The following is a 16357-nucleotide window of genomic DNA, read 5'->3' as shown; positions in this document are numbered from 1 at the left end:
GTTTTGTAAGGAAATAAGTTTTCCAGTAATAGCCATTGAGAGATGGACAATCAATTCCAAGTGGATTTCGGCCTTCCAGACCAAATGGAATAATCTACAAGATGGACTCAGCAGAGGGAAGAAGTCCCACTTGTTTTGGAATGCACTGTTCCTTGATAAAGATTCACTTGTACTGTTTCTTTATCAGGTGGACAGATACAGAAGAAACAAGTATGACTTCTTTTACTACGCTGCGTCCCTTCAAGAAGCTTCCATTGTGCTGGTGTAGTGGAACAGGAATATGTTTGCTGCTCTGAACACAGGAATAAATAAAAGATCCAGGAAATAAGGTGGATTCCAGCCCTTCAGATGTAAATGGAATAATCTGCAAGATGGACTCAGCAGAGGGAAGAAGTCCCACTTGTTTTGGAATGCACTGTTCCTTGATAAAGATTCACTTGTACTGTTTCTTTATCAGGTGGACAGATGCAGAAGAAACAAGTATGACTTCTTTTAGTATGCTCTGTCCCTTCAAGAATATTTCATTATCCTGGAATAGTGGATCATGAAAATGTTTAGTGCTGTGAACAGGAAAAAAATAGGAAATGACAGTTTAGTGCAGTGGACATAGAAAAAAAGAATCTCCAAAAATGATTAAAAAATTGAAAAAAATGAAAAAAAAAATATAAAACAAAAAATTCAAAAAAAAAAAAAAAATAAAAAAAAAATCCAAAAAAATATAAAAAACCAAAAATCCCCAAAAAAAATATATATATATAGTGGAAACATTTTTAGGATAAGTTTCAGTTGAATTTTTCAGTTTAGTGCTGTGAATCGAAAAAAATGTGTAGTGGAAACTATTTTTAGTACGTTGTGTCCCTTCAAGAAGCTTCCATTGTGCTGGTGTAGTGGATCAGGAAAATGTTTAGTGCTGTGAACAGGAAAAAAATAGGAAATGGCAGTTTAGTGCAGTGAACATAGAAAAAATTAATCTCCAAAAATGATTAAAAAATTTAAAAAATGGAAAAAAAATATAAAACAAAAAATCCAAAAAAAAATAAAAAAACAAAAATCCAAAAAATATAAAAAACCAAAAATCCAAAAAAAATATATATATATATATAGTGGAAACATATTTTTAGGATAAGTTTCAGTTGAATTTTTCAGTTTAGTGCTGTGAATCGAAAAAAAATGTGTAGTGGAAACTATTTCTAGAATAAGTTTCAGTTGAGTTTTAGTTTAGTTTAGTTTTTAGTTTTAGTTTAGTTTTGTAAGGAAATAAGTTTTCCAGTAATAGCCATTGAGAGACGGACAGTCAATTCCAAGTGGATTTCGGCCTTCCAGACCAAATGGAATAATCTACAAGATGGACTCAGCAGAGGGCAGAAGTTCCACTTGTTTTGGAATGCACTGTTCCTTGATAAAGATTCACCTGTACTGTTTCTTTATCAGGTGGACAGATGCAGAAGAAACAAGTATGACTTCTTTTAGTACGCTGTGTCCCTTCAAGAAGCTTCCATTATCCTGGAATAGTGGATCATGAAAATGTTTAGTGCTGTGAACAGGAAAAACATAGGAAATGGCAGTTTAGTGCAGTGAACATAGAAAAAAAGAATCTCCAAAAATGATTAAAAAATTGAAAAAAATGAAAAAAAATATAAAACAAAAAATCCAAAAAAAAAATAAAAAAACAAAAATCCAAAAAAAATATAAAAAACCAAAAATCCAAAAAAAAATATAAATATATATAGTGGAAACATTTTTAGGATAAGTTTCAGTTGAATTTTTCAGTTTAGTGCTGTGAATCGAAAAAAATGTGTAGTGGAAACTATTTTTAGTACGTTGTGTCCCTTCAAGAAGCTTCCATTGTGCTGGTGTAGTGGAACAGGAATATGGTTGCTGCTCTGAACACAGGAATAAATAAAAGATCCAAGAAATAAGGTGGATTCCAGCCCTCCAGATGTAAATGGAATTATCTACAAGATGGACTCAGCAGAGGGAAGAAGTCCCACTTGTTTTGGAATGCACTGTTCCTTGATGAAGATTCACCTGTACTGTTTCTTTATCAGGTGGACAGATGCAGAAGAAACAAGTCTGACTTCTTTTAGTATGCTGTGTCCCTTCAAGAAGCTTCCATTGTGCTGGTGTAGTGGATCAGGAAAATATTTAGTGCCGCGAACAGGAAAAAAATAGGAAATGGCAGTTTAGTGCAGTGAACATAGAAAAAATTAATCTCCAAAAATGATTAAAAAATTTAAAAAATGAAAAAAAAATATAAAACAAAAAATCCAAAAATAAAATAAAAAAACAAAAATCCAAAAAATATAAAAAACCAAAAATCCAAAAAAAAAATATATATATAGTGGAAACATATTTTTAGGATAAGTTTCAGTTGAATTTTTCAGTTTAGTGCTGTGAATCGAAAAAAAAATGTGTAGTGGAAACTATTTTTAGAATAAGTTTCAGTTGAGTTTTAGTTTAGTTTAGTTTTTAGTTTTAGTTTAGTTTTGTAAGGAAATAAGTTTTCCAGTAATAGCCATTGAGAGATGGACAATCAATTCCAAGTGGATTTCGGCCTTCCAGACCAAATGGAATAATCTACAAGATGGACTCAGCAGAGGGAAGAAGTCCCACTTGTTTTGGAATGCACTGTTCCTTGATAAAGATTCACTTGTACTGTTTCTTTATCAGGTGGACAGATACAGAAGAAACAAGTATGACTTCTTTTACTACGCTGCGTCCCTTCAAGAAGCTTCCATTGTGCTGGTGTAGTGGAACAGGAATATGTTTGCTGCTCTGAACACAGGAATAAATAAAAGATCCAGGAAATAAGGTGGATTCCAGCCCTCCAGATGTAAATGGAATAATCTGCAAGATGGACTCAGCAGAGGGAAGAAGTCCCACTTGTTTTGGAATGCACTGTTCCTTGATAAAGATTCACTTGTACTGTTTCTTTATCAGGTGGACAGATGCAGAAGAAACAAGTATGACTTCTTTTAGTATGCTCTGTCCCTTCAAGAATATTTCATTATCATGGAATAGTGGATCATGAAAATGTTTAGTGCTGTGAACAGGAAAAAAATAGGAAATGACAGTTTAGTGCAGTGGACATAGAAAAAAAGAATCTCCAAAAATGATTAAAAAATTGAAAAAAATGAAAAAAAAAAATATAAAACAAAAAATCCAAAAAAAAAAAATTAAAAAAAAATCCAAAAAAATATAAAAAACCAAAAATCCAAAAAAAAAAAAATATATATATATATAGTGGAAACATTTTTAGGATAAGTTTCAGTTGAATTTTTCAGTTTAGTGCTGTGAATCGAAAAAAATGTGTAGTGGAAACTATTTTTAGTACGTTGTGTCCCTTCAAGAAGCTTCCATTGTGCTGGTGTAGTGGATCAGGAAAATGTTTAGTGCTGTGAACAGGAAAAAAATAGGAAATGGCAGTTTAGTGCAGTGAACATAGAAAAAATTAATCTCCAAAAATGATTAAAAAATTTAAAAAATGAAAAAAAAATATAAAACAAAAAATCCAAAAAAAAAATAAAAAAACAAAAATCCAAAAAATATAAAAAACCAAAAATCCAAAAAAAAAATATATATATAGTGGAAACATATTTTTAGGATAAGTTTCAGTTGAATTTTTCAGTTTAGTGCTGTGAATCGAAAAAAAATGTGTAGTGGAAACTATTTTTAGAATAAGTTTCAGTTGAGTTTTAGTTTAGTTTAGTTTTTAGTTTTAGTTTAGTTTTGTAAGGAAATAAGTTTTCCAGTAATAGCCATTGAGAGACGGACAGTCAATTCCAAGTGGATTTCGGCCTTCCAGACCAAATGGAATAATCTACAAGATGGACTCAGCAGAGGGAAGAAGTTCCACTTGTTTTGGAATGCACTGTTCCTTGATAAAGATTCACCTGTACTGTTTCTTTATCAGGTGGACAGATGCAGAAGAAACAAGTATGACTTCTTTTAGTACGCTGTGTCCCTTCAAGTAGCTTCCATTATCCTGGAATAGTGGATCATGAAAATGTTTAGTGCTGTGAACAGGAAAAACATAGGAAATGGCAGTTTAGTGCAGTGAACATAGTAAAAATGAATCTCCAAAAATGATTAAAAAATTGAAAAATGAAAAAAAAATATAAAACAAAAAATCCAAAAAAATAAAAAAACAAAAATCCAAAAAATATATAAAAAACCAAAAATCCAAAAAAAAAATATATATATATATATAGCGGAAACATTTTTAGGATAAGTTTAAGTTGAATTTTTCAGTTTAGTGCTGTGAATCGAAAAAAATGTGTAGTGGAAACTATTTTTAGTACGTTGTGTCCCTTCAAGAAGCTTCCATTGTGCTGGTGTAGTGGATCAGGAAAATGTTTAGTGCTGTGAACAGGAAAAAAATAGGAAATGGCAGTTTTGTGCAGTGAACATAGAAAAAATTAATCTCCAAAAATGATTAAAAAATTTAAAAAATGAAAAAAAAATATAAAACAAAAAATCCAAAAAAAAATAAAAAAAAAAAAATCCAAAAAAATATAAAAAACCAAAAATCCCAAAAAAATATATATATAGTGGAAACATATTTTTAGGATAAGTTTCAGTTGAATTTTTCAGTTTAGTGCTGTGAATCGAAAAAAAATGTGTAGTGGAAACTATTTTTAGAATAAGTTTCAGTTGAGTTTTAGTTTAGTTTAGTTTTTAGTTTTAGTTTAGTTTTGTAAGGAAATAAGTTTTCCAGTAATAGCCATTGAGAGATGGACAATCAATTCCAAGTGGATTTCGGCCTTCCAGACCAAATGGAATAATCTACAAGATGGACTCAGCAGAGGGAAGAAGTCCCACTTGTTTTGGAATGCACTGTTCCTTGATAAAGATTCACTTGTACTGTTTCTTTATCAGGTGGACAGATGCAGAAGAAACAAGTATGACTTCTTTTACTACGCTGCGTCCCTTCAAGAAGCTTCCATTGTGCTGGTGTAGTGGAACAGGAATATGTTTGCTGCTCTGAACCCAGGAATAAATAAAAGATCCAACAAATAAGGTAGATTCCAGCCCTCCAGATGTGAATGGAATAATCTACAAGATGGACTCAGCAGAGGGAAGAAGTCCCACTTGTTTTGGAATGCACTGTTCCTTGATAAAGATTCACTTGTACTGTTTCTTTATCAGGTGGACAGATGCAGAAGAAACAAGTATGACTTCTTTTAGTATGCTGTGTCCCTTCAAGAATATTTCATTATCCTGGAATAGTGGATCATGAAAATTAGTGCTGTGAACAGGAAAAACATAGGAAATGGCAGTTTAGTGCAGTGAACATAGAAAAAAAAGAATCTCCAAAAATGATTAAAAAATTGAAAAAAATGAAAAAAAAATATAAAAAAAATCGAAAAAAAATAAAAAAACAAAAATCCAAAAAAAAATATAAAAAACAAAAAATCCAAAAAAAATATATATATATAGTGGAAACATTTTTAGGATAAGTTTCAGTTGAATTTTTCAGTTTAGTGCTGTGAATCGAAAAAAATGTGTAGTGGAAACTGTTTTTAGTACGTTGTGTCCCTTCAAGAAGCTTCCATTGTGCTGGTGTAGTGGATCATGAAAATGTTTAGTGCTGTGAACAGGAAAAAAATAGGAAATGGCAGTTTAGTGCAGTGAACATAGAAAAAATTAATCTCCAAAAATGATTAAAAAATTTAAAAAATGAAAAAAAAATATAAAACAAAAAATCCAAAAAAAAAAATCCAAAAAATATAAAAAACCAAAAATCCATATATATATATATATATATATATATATATATATATATATATATATATATATATATATATATATATATATATATATAGTGGAAACATATTTTTAGGATAAGTTTCAGTTGAATTTTTCAGTTTAGTGCTGTGAATCGAAAAAAATGTGTAGTGGAAACTATTTTTAGAATAAGTTTCAGTTGAGTTTTAGTTTAGTTTAGTTTTTAGTTTTAGTTTAGTTTTGTAAGGAAATAAGTTTTCCAGTAATAGCCATTGAGAGACGGACAGTCAATTCCAAGTGGATTTCGGCCTTCCAGACCAAATGGAATAATCTACAAGATGGACTCAGCAGAGGGAAGAAGTTCCACTTGTTTTGGAATGCACTGTTCCTTGATAAAGATTCACCTGTACTGTTTCTTTATCAGGTGGACAGATGCAGAAGAAACAAGTCTGACTTCTTTTAGTATGCTGTGTCCCTTCAAGAAGCTTCCATTGTGCTGGTGTAGTGGATCAGGAAAATGTTTAGTGCTGTGAACAGGAAAAAAATAGGAAATGGCAGTTTTGTGCAGTGAACATAGAAAAAATGAATCTCCAAAAATGATTAAAAAATTTAAAAAAATGAAAATAAAAATATAAAACAAAAAATCAAAAAAAAAAATAAAAAAAAAAATAAAAAAAAATATAAACCAAAAATCCAAAAAAATATATATATAGTGGAAACATATTTTTAGGATAAGTTTCAGTTGAATTTTTCAGTTTAGTGCTGTGAATCGAAAAAAAATGTGTAGTGGAAACTATTTTTAGAATAAGTTTCAGTTGAGTTTTAGTTTAGTTTAGTTTTTAGTTTTAGTTTAGTTTTGTAAGGAAATAAGTTTTCCAGTAATAGCCATTGAGAGACGGACAGTCAATTCCAAGTGGATTTCGGCCTTCCAGACCAAATGGAATAATCTACAAGATGGACTCAGCAGAGGGAAGAAGTCCCACTTGTTTTGGAATGCACTGTTCCTTGATAAAGATTCACTTGTACTGATTCTTTATCTGGTGGACAGATGCAGAAGAAACAAATATGATTTCTTTTAGTACGCTGCGTCCCTTCAAGAAGCTTCCATTTTGCTGATGTAGTGGAACAGGAATATGTTTGCTGCTCTGAACACAGGAATAAATAAAAGATCCAGGAAATAAGGTGGATTCCAGCCCTCCAGATGTAAATGGAATAATCTGCAAGATGGACTCAGCAGAGGGAAGAAGTCCCACTTGTTTTGGAATGCACTGTTCCTTGATAAAGATTCACTTGTACTGTTTCTTTATCAGGTGGACAGATGCAGAAGAAACAAGTATGACTTTTTTTAGTACGTTGCGTCCCTTCAAGAAGCTTCCATTGTGCTGGTGTAGTGGAACAGGAATATGTTTGCTGCTCTGAACACAGGAATAAATAAAAGATCCAAGAAATAAGGTGGATTCCAGCCCTCCAGATGTAAATGGAATAATCTACAAGATGGACTCAGCAGAGGGAAGAAGTAACACTTGTTTTGGAATGCACTGTTCCTTGATAAAGATTCACATGTACTGTTTCTTTATCAGGTGGACAGATGCAGAAGAAACAAGTATGACTTCTTTTAGTACGCTGCGTCCCTTTAAGGAGCTTCCATTGTGCTGGTGTAGTGGAACAGGAATATGTTTGCTGCTCTGAACACAGGAATAAATAAAATATCAGAGAAATAAGGTGGATTCCAGCCCTCCAGATGTAAATGGAATAATCTACAAGATGGACTCAGCAGAGGGAAGAATTCCCACTTGTTTTGGAATGCACTGTTCTTTGATAAAGATTCACATGTACTGTTTCTTTATCAGGTGGACAGATGCAGAAGAAACAAGTATGACTTCTTTCAGTATGCTGTGTCCCTTCAAGGAGCTTCCATTATCCTAGAATAGTGGATCATGAAAATGTTTAGTGCTGTGAACAGGAAAAACATAGGAAATGGCAGTTTAGTGCAGTGAACATAGAAAAAATGAATCTCTAAAAATGATTAAAAAATTGAAAAATGAAAAAAATATAAAACAAAAAATCCAAAAAAAAAATAAAAAAAAAATAAAAAAAAAATATAAAAACCAAAAATCCAAAAATATATATATATATATATATATATATATATATATATATATATATATATATATATATATATATATATATATATATATATATATAGTGTAAACATTTTTAGGATAAGTTTTAGTTGAATTTTTCAGTTTAGTGTTGTGAATCGAAAAAATGTGTAGTGGAAACTATTTTTAGAATAAGTTTCAGTTGAGTTTTAGTTTAGTTTAGTTTTGTAGGGAAATAAGTTTTCCTGTAATAGCCATTGAGAGACGGACAGTCAAAGCCAAGTGAAGTTCGGCCTTCCAGACCAAATGGAATAATCTACAAGATGGACTCAGCAGAGGGAAGAATTCCCACTTGTTTTGGAATGCACTGTTCCTTGATAAAGATTCACTTGTACTGTTTCTTTATCAGGTGGACAGATGCAGAAGAAACAAGTATGACTTCTTTAGTACGCTGTGTCCCTTCAAGAATATTCCATTACCCTGGAATAGTGGATCATGAAAATGTTTAGTGCTGTGAACAGGAAAAACATAGGAAATGGCAGTTTAGTGCAGTGAACATAGAAAAAATGAATCTCCAAAAATGATTAAAAAATTGAAAAATGAAAAAAAAAAATAAAACAAAAAATTAAAAAAAAACCAAAAATCCAAAAATAAAAATATAAAAAACCAAAAATCCAAAAAAAATATGTTTATAAATATAGTGGAAACATATTTTTATGATAAGTTTCAGTTGAATTTTTCAGTTTAGTGCTGTGAACTGAAAAAAAAATGTGTAGTGGAAATTATTTTTAGTACGTTGTGTCCCTTCAAAAAGCTTCCATTGTGCTGGTGTAGTGGAACAGGAATATGTTCGCTGCGCTGAACACAGGAATAAATAAAAGATCAAGGAAATAAGGTGGATTCCAGCCCTCCAGATGTAAATGGAATAATCTACAAGATGGACTCAGCAGAGGGAAGAAGTCACACTTGTTTTGGAATGCACTGTTCCTTGATAAAGATTCACTTGTACTGTTTCTTTTTCAGGTGGACAGATGCAGAAAAAACAAGTCGGACTTCTTTTAGTACGCTGTGTCCCTTCAAAAATATTCCATTATCTTGCAATAGTGGATCATGAAAATGTTTTGTGCTGTGAACAGGAAATTCATATGAAATGGCAGTTTAGTGCAGTGAACATAGAAAAAATGAATCTCCAAAATTGAAAAAAAATATATAAAACAAAAAATCCAAAAAAATAAAAAAACCAAAAGTCCTCTCCCCCCAAAAAGATATATATATATATATATATATATATATATATATATATATATATATATATATATATATATAATATATATATATATATATATATATATATATATATATATATATATATATATATATATATAATGTATGTATATATGTAGTGGCAACATATTTTTAGGAAAAGTTTCAGTTGATTTTTCAGTTTACTGCTGTGAACCGAAAAAAAAATGTCTATTGGAAACTATTTTCAGGATAAGTTTCACTTGAGTTTTAGTTTAGTTTAGTTTTTGGTTTTAGTTTTGTTTTGTAAGGAAATAAGTTTTCCTGTAATAGCCATTGAGAGACGGAAAGTCAATGCCAAGTGGAGTTCAGCCTTCCAGACCAAATGGAATAATCTACAAGATGGACTCAGCAGAGGGAAGAAGTCCCACTTGTTTTGGAATGCACTGTTCCTTCATAAAGATTCACTTGTACTGTTTCTTTATCAGGTGGACAGATGCAGAAGAAACAAGTAGGACTTCTTTTAGTACGCTGTGTCCCTTCAAGAAGCTTCCATTGTGCTGGTGTAGTGGAACAGGAATATGTTTGCTGCTCTGAACACAGGAATAGATAAAATATCCAAGAAATAAGGTGGATTCCAGGCCTCCAGATGTGAATGGAATAATCTACAAGATGGATTCAGCAGAGGGAAGAAGTCCCACTTGTTTTGGAATGCACTGTTCCTTGATAAAGATTCACCTGTACTGTTTCTTTATCAGGTGGACAGATGAAGAAGAAACAAGTCTGACTTCTTTTAGTACGCTGTGTCCCTTCAAGAATATTCCATTATCCTGGAATAGTGGATCATGAAAATGTTTAGTGTTGTGAATAGGAAAAAAATAGGAAATGGCAGTTTAGTGCAGTGAACATGGAAAAAATGAATCTCCAAAAATGATTAAAAAATTGAAAATGAAAAAAAAAGGAAAAAAAATAAAAAAAGAAAATAAAAAACCAAAAATCCAAAAATAAAAATATAAAAAACCAAAAATCCCCCCAAAAAATATGTCTATAAATATAGTGGAAACATATTTTTAGGATAAGTTTCAGTTGAATTTTTCAGTTTAGTGCTGTGAACTGAAAAAAAATGTGTAGTGGAAACTATTTTTAGTACGTTGTGTCCCTTCAAGAAGCTTCCATTGTGCTGGTGTAGTGGAACAGGAATATGTTTGCTGCTCTGAACACAGGAATAAATAAAAAATCCCAGAAATAAGGTGGATTCCAGCCCTCCAGATGTAAATGGAATAATCTACAAGGTGGACTCAGCAGAGGGAAGAAGTCCCACTTGTTTTGGAATGCACTGTTCCTTGATAAAGATTCACCTGTACTGTTTCTTTATCAGGTGGACAGATGCAGAAGAAACAAGTATGATTTCTTTTAGTACGCTGCGTCCCTTCAAGAAGCTTCCATTGTGCTGATGTAGTGGAACAGGAATATGGTTGCTGCTCTGAACACAAGAATAAATAAAAGATCAAAGAAATAAGGTGGATTCCAGCCTCCAGATGTAAATGGAATAATCTACAAGCTGGACTCAGCAGAGGGAAGAAGTCCCACTTGTTTTGGAATGCACTGTTCCTTGATAAAGATTCACCTGTACTGTTTCTTTATCAGGTGGACAGATGCAGAAGAAACAAGTCTGACTTCTTTTAGTATGCTGTGTCCCTTCAAGAAGATTCCATTGTGCTGGTGTAGTGGATCAGGAAAATATTTAGTGCCGCGAACAGGAAAAAAATAGGAAATGGCAGTTTAGTGCAGTGAACATAGAAAAAATTGATCTCCAAAAATGATTAAAAAATTCAAAAAATGAAAAAAAAATATAAAACAAAAAATCCAAAAAAAAAATAAAAAAAAAATCCAAAAAAATATAAAAAACCAAAAATCCAAAAAAAAAAAAAATATATTTATATAGTGGAAAAATTTTTAGGATAATTTTCAGTTGAATTTTTCAGTTTAGTGCTGTGAATCGAAAAAAATGTGTAGTGGAAACTATTTTTAGTACGTTGTGTCCCTTCAAGAAGCTAACATTGTGCTGGTGTAGTGGATCAGGAAAATGTTTAGTGCTGTGAACAGGAAAAATATAGGAAATGGCAGTTTAGTGCAGTGAACATAGAAAAAATTAATCTCCAAAAATGATTAAAAAATTTAAAAAATGAAAAAAAAAATTTAAAACTAAAAATAAAAAAAAAATAAAAAAAAAATCCAAAAAAATATAAAAAACCAAAAATCCAAAAAAAATATATATATAGTGGAAACATATTTTTAGGATAAGTTTCAGTTTAATTTTTCAGTTTAGTGCTGTGAATCGAAAAAAAATGTGTAGTGGAAACTATTTTTAGAATAAGTTTCAGTTGAGTTTTAGTTTAGTTTAGTTTTTAGTTTTAGTTTATTTTTGTAAGGAAATAAGTTTTCCAGTAATAGCCATTGAGAGACGGACAGTCAATTCCAAGTGGATTTCGGCCTTCCAGACCAAATGGAATAATCTACAAGATGGACTCAGCAGAGGGAAGAAGTCCCACTTGTTTTGGAATGCACTGTTCCTTGATAAAGATTCACTTGTACTGTTTCTTTATCAGGTGGACAGATGCAGAAGAAACAAATATGATTTCTTTTAGTACGCTGCGTCCCTTCAAGAAGCTTTCATTGTGCTGGTGTAGTGGAACAGGAATATGTTTGCTGCTCTGAACCCAGGAATAAATAAAAGATCCAACAAATAAGGTAGATTCCAGCCCTCCAGATGTGAATGGAATAATCTACAAGATGGACTCAGTAGAGGGAAGAAGTCCCACTTGTTTTGGAATGCACTGTTCCTTGATAAAGATTCACTTGTACTGTTTCTTTATCAGGTGGACAGATGCAGAAGAAACAAGTATGACTTCTTTTAGTATGCTGTGTCCCTTCAAGAATATTCCATTATCCTTGAATAGTGGATCATGAAAATGTTTAGTGCTGTGAACAGGAAAAACATAGGAAATGGCAGTTTAGTGCATTGAACATAGAAAAAATGAATCTCCAAAAATGATTAAAAAATTGAAAAAATGAAAAAAAAAATATAAAACAAAAAATCCAAAAAAAAAATAAAAAAAAAATCCAAAAAAAATATAAAAAACCAAAAATCCAAATATATATATATATATATATATATATATATATATATATATATATATATATATATATATATATATATATATATATATATATATATATATATATATATATATATAGTGGAAACATTTTTAGGATAAGTTTCAGTTGAAATTTTCAGTTTAGTGCTGTGAATCGAAAAAAATGTGTAGTGGAAACTATTTTTAGTACGTTGTGTCCCTTCAAGAAGCTTCCATTGTGCTGGTGTAGTGGATCAGGAAAACGTTTAGTGCTGTGAACAGGAAAAAAATAGGAAATGGCAGTTTAGTGCAGTGAACATAGAAAAAATGAATCTCCAAAAATGATTAAACAATTTAAAAATGAAAAAAAAATATAAAACAAAAAATCCAAAAAAAAAATAAAAAAAACAAAAATCCCCCCAAAAATATAAAAAACCAAAATCCAAAAAAAAAAAATATATATATATATAGTGGAAACATATTTTTAGGATAAGTATCAGTTGAATTTTTCAGTTTAGTGCTGTGAATTGAAAAAAATGTGTAGTGGAAACTATTTTTAGTACGTTTTGTCCCTTCAAGAAGCTGGATCATAGTGGATCATAAAAATGTTTAGTGCTGTGAACAAGAAAATGACGAAATGGCAGTTTAGTGCAGTGAACATAGAAAAAATGAATCTCCAAAAATGTTTAAAAAATTGAAAAAATGAAAGAAAAAATATAAAACAAAAAATCCAAAAAAAAAACAAAAAAAAATAAAAAAAAAATATAAAAAACCAAAAATCCCCCCAAAAAATTTATATATATAGTGGAAATTTTTTTTAGGATAAGTTTCAGTTGAATTTTTCAGTTTAGTGCTGTGAATCGAAAAAAATGTGTAGTGGAAACTATTTTTAGAATAAGTTTCAGTTGAGTTTTAGTTTAGTTTAGTTTTTAGTTTTAGTTTAGTTTTGTAAGGAAATAAGTTTTCCTGTAATAGCCATTGAGAGACGGACAGTCAATGCCAAGTGGAGTTCGGCCTTCCAGACCAAATGGAATAATCTACAAGGTGGACTCAGCAGAGGGAAGAAGTCCCACTTGTTTTGGAATGCACTGTTCCTTGATAAAGATTCACTTGTACTGTTTCTTTATCAGGTGGACAGATGCAGAAGAAACAAGTATGACTTCTTTTAGTACGCTGTGTCCCTTCAAGAAGCTTCCATTATCCTGGAATAGTGGATCATGAAAATGTTTAGTGCTGTGAACAGGAAAAACATAGGAAAAGGCAGTTTAGTGCAGTGAACATAGAAAAAATGAATCTCCAAAAATGTTTAAAAAATTGAAAAATGAAATAAAAATTATAAAACAAACAATCCAAAAAAAATAAAAAACCAAAAATCCAAAAAAAAATATAAAAAACCAAAAATCCAAAAAAAATATATATATAGTGGAAACATATTTTTATGATAAGTTTCAGTTGAATTTTTCAGTTTAGTGCTGTGAAACGAAAAAAAATGTGTAGTGGAAACTATTGTTAGAATAAGTTTCAGTTGAGTTTTAGTTTAGTTTAGTTTTTAGTTTTAGTTTACTTTTGTAAGGAAATAAGTTTTCCTGTAATAGCCATTGAGAGACGGACAGTCAATGCCAAGTGGAGTTCGGCCTTCCAGACCAAATGGAATAATCTACAAGATGGACTCAGCAGAGGGAAGAAGTCCCACTTGTTTTGGAATGCACTGTTCCTTGATAAAGATTCACTTGTATTGTTTCTTTATCAGGGGGACAGATGCAGAAGAAACAAGTCTGACTTCTTTTAGTATGCTGTGTCCCTTCAAGATGCTTCCATTGTGCTGGTGTAGAGGATCAGGAAAATGTTTAGTGCTGTGAACAGGAAAAAAGTAGGAAAAGGCAGTTTAGTGCAGTGAACATGAAAAAATGAAAACACAAGATAAAAAAAATTGAAAAATGCAAAAAAAATATAAAACCAAAAAATCCAAAAAAAAAAAAAATAAAAAACCAAAAATCCAATATATATATATATATATATATATATATATTTATATATATATATATATATATATATATATATATATATATATATATATATATATATATATATATATATATATATATATATATATATATATATTGTGGAAATGTATTTTTAGGATAAGTTTCAGTTGAATTTTTCAGTTTATGCTGTGAATCGAAAAAAAAAATGTGTAATGGAAACTATTTTCAGAATAAGTTTCAGTTGAGTTTTAGTTTAGTTTAGTTTTTAGTCTTAGTTTAGTTTTGTAGGGAAATAAGTTTTCCTGTAATAGCCATTGAGAGACGGACAGTCAATGCCAAGTGGAATTCGGCCTTCCAGACCAAATGGAATAATCTACAAGATGGACTCAGCAGAGGGAAGAAGTCCCACTTGTTTTGGAATGCACTGTTCCTTGATAAAGATTCACTTGTACTGTTTCTTTATCAGGTGGACAGATGCAGAAGAAACAAGTATTACTTCTTTTAGTACACTGTGTCCCCTCAAGAAGATTTCATTATCTTAGAATAGTGGATCAGGAAAATTTTTAGTGCTGTGAACAGGAAAAAATAGGAAATTGCAGTTTAGTGCAGTGAGAATAAAAAAAAAAAAGCCCAAAAAATTTAAAAATTAAAAAAAAAACAAATAAAAAGATCCAAAAAAATTTTTTTTTTAAATAAAAAAAAATATTGTGGAAAAGTTTTTTAGAATAAGTTTCATTTGAATTTTCCAGTGTAATTCTGTGAAAATAGAAAAAAATTAAAATCCAAAAAAAAAAAATTAAAACCCAAAAAAAGGATTAAAGAAAAAAAAAGTATAGTGGAAAATATTTTCAGAATATGTTTCAGTTGAGTTTTAGCTTTGTTTAGTTTTAGCTTAGTTTTTAGTTTTAGTTTTTAGTTTGGTAAGGAAATAAGTTCTCGTGTGATAGCTATTGAGAAACGGACAGTCAATGCTAAGTGGAGTCCGGCCCTCCAGATGTAAATGGAATAATCTACAAGATGGATTCAGCAGAGGGAAGAAGTAACACGTGTTATGGAATGCACTGTTCCTTGATAAAGATTCACTTGTACTGTTTCTTTATCAGGTGGACAGATTCAGAAAAAACAAGTCAGACTTCTTTTAGTATGCCGTGTCCCTTCAAGAATATTCAATTCTTCTGGAATAGTAGATCAAGAATATGTTTAGCATTGTGAACATATGAAAAATAAAAAATCCAAATAATGAGTTGGATTCCAGCCCTCCAGATGCAAATGGAATAATCTGCAAGATGGACTCAGCAGAGGGAAGAAGTCCCACTTGTTATGGAATGCACTGTTCCTTGATAAAGATTCACTTGTACTGTTTCTTTATCAGGTGGACAGATGCCTAAGAAACAAGTCAGACTTCTTTTAGTAAGCAATATAGAATCCCCCCCCCCCAAAAAAAAATATAAATAAACCAAATGAAATATGGAGTGTGGCCTTCCAGACCAAATGGAATAATCTACAAGGTGGATCCAGCAGAGGCAAGAAGTCCCACTTGTTTTGGAATGCACTGTTCCTTGATAAAGATTTTCTTTATTAGGTGGACAGATTCAGATAAAACAAGTCAGACTTCCTTTAGTAAGCAATATAAAATCCCCCCCGAAATATAAATAAACCAAATAAAATATGGAGTCTGGCCTTCCAGACCAAATGGAATAATCTACAACGTGGATACAGCAGAGGGAAGAAGTCCCACTTGTTTTGGAATGCACTGTTTCTTCATAAAGATTCACTTATACTGTTTCTTTATCAGGTGGACAGATGCCTAAGAAACAAGTCAGACTTCTTGTAGTAAGCATTGTAAAATCCAAAAAAATTATAAATAAACCAAATAAAATATGGATTCCAGCCCTCCAGATGTAAATGGAATAATCTCTAAGAAGGACTCAGCAGAAGGAAGAAGTCACACTTGTGTTGAATTGCACTGTTCCTTGATAAAGATTCACTTTTACTGTTTCTTTATCAGGCGAACAGATGCAGAAAGAACAAGTCAGACTTCTGTTAGTATGCTGTGTCCCTTCAAGAATATTCAATTCTTCTGGAATAGTAGATCAAGAATATGCTTAGCGCTGTGAACATATTAAAAAATAAAAAAATCCAAAAAATAAGGTGGATTCCAGCC

The sequence above is a fragment of the Palaemon carinicauda genome, chromosome 1 (assembly GCF_036898095.1).
Source record: "Palaemon carinicauda isolate YSFRI2023 chromosome 1, ASM3689809v2, whole genome shotgun sequence".
NCBI lineage: Eukaryota > Metazoa > Arthropoda > Malacostraca > Decapoda > Palaemonidae > Palaemon > Palaemon carinicauda.
Note: the sequence above shows the minus strand (reverse complement) of the source record.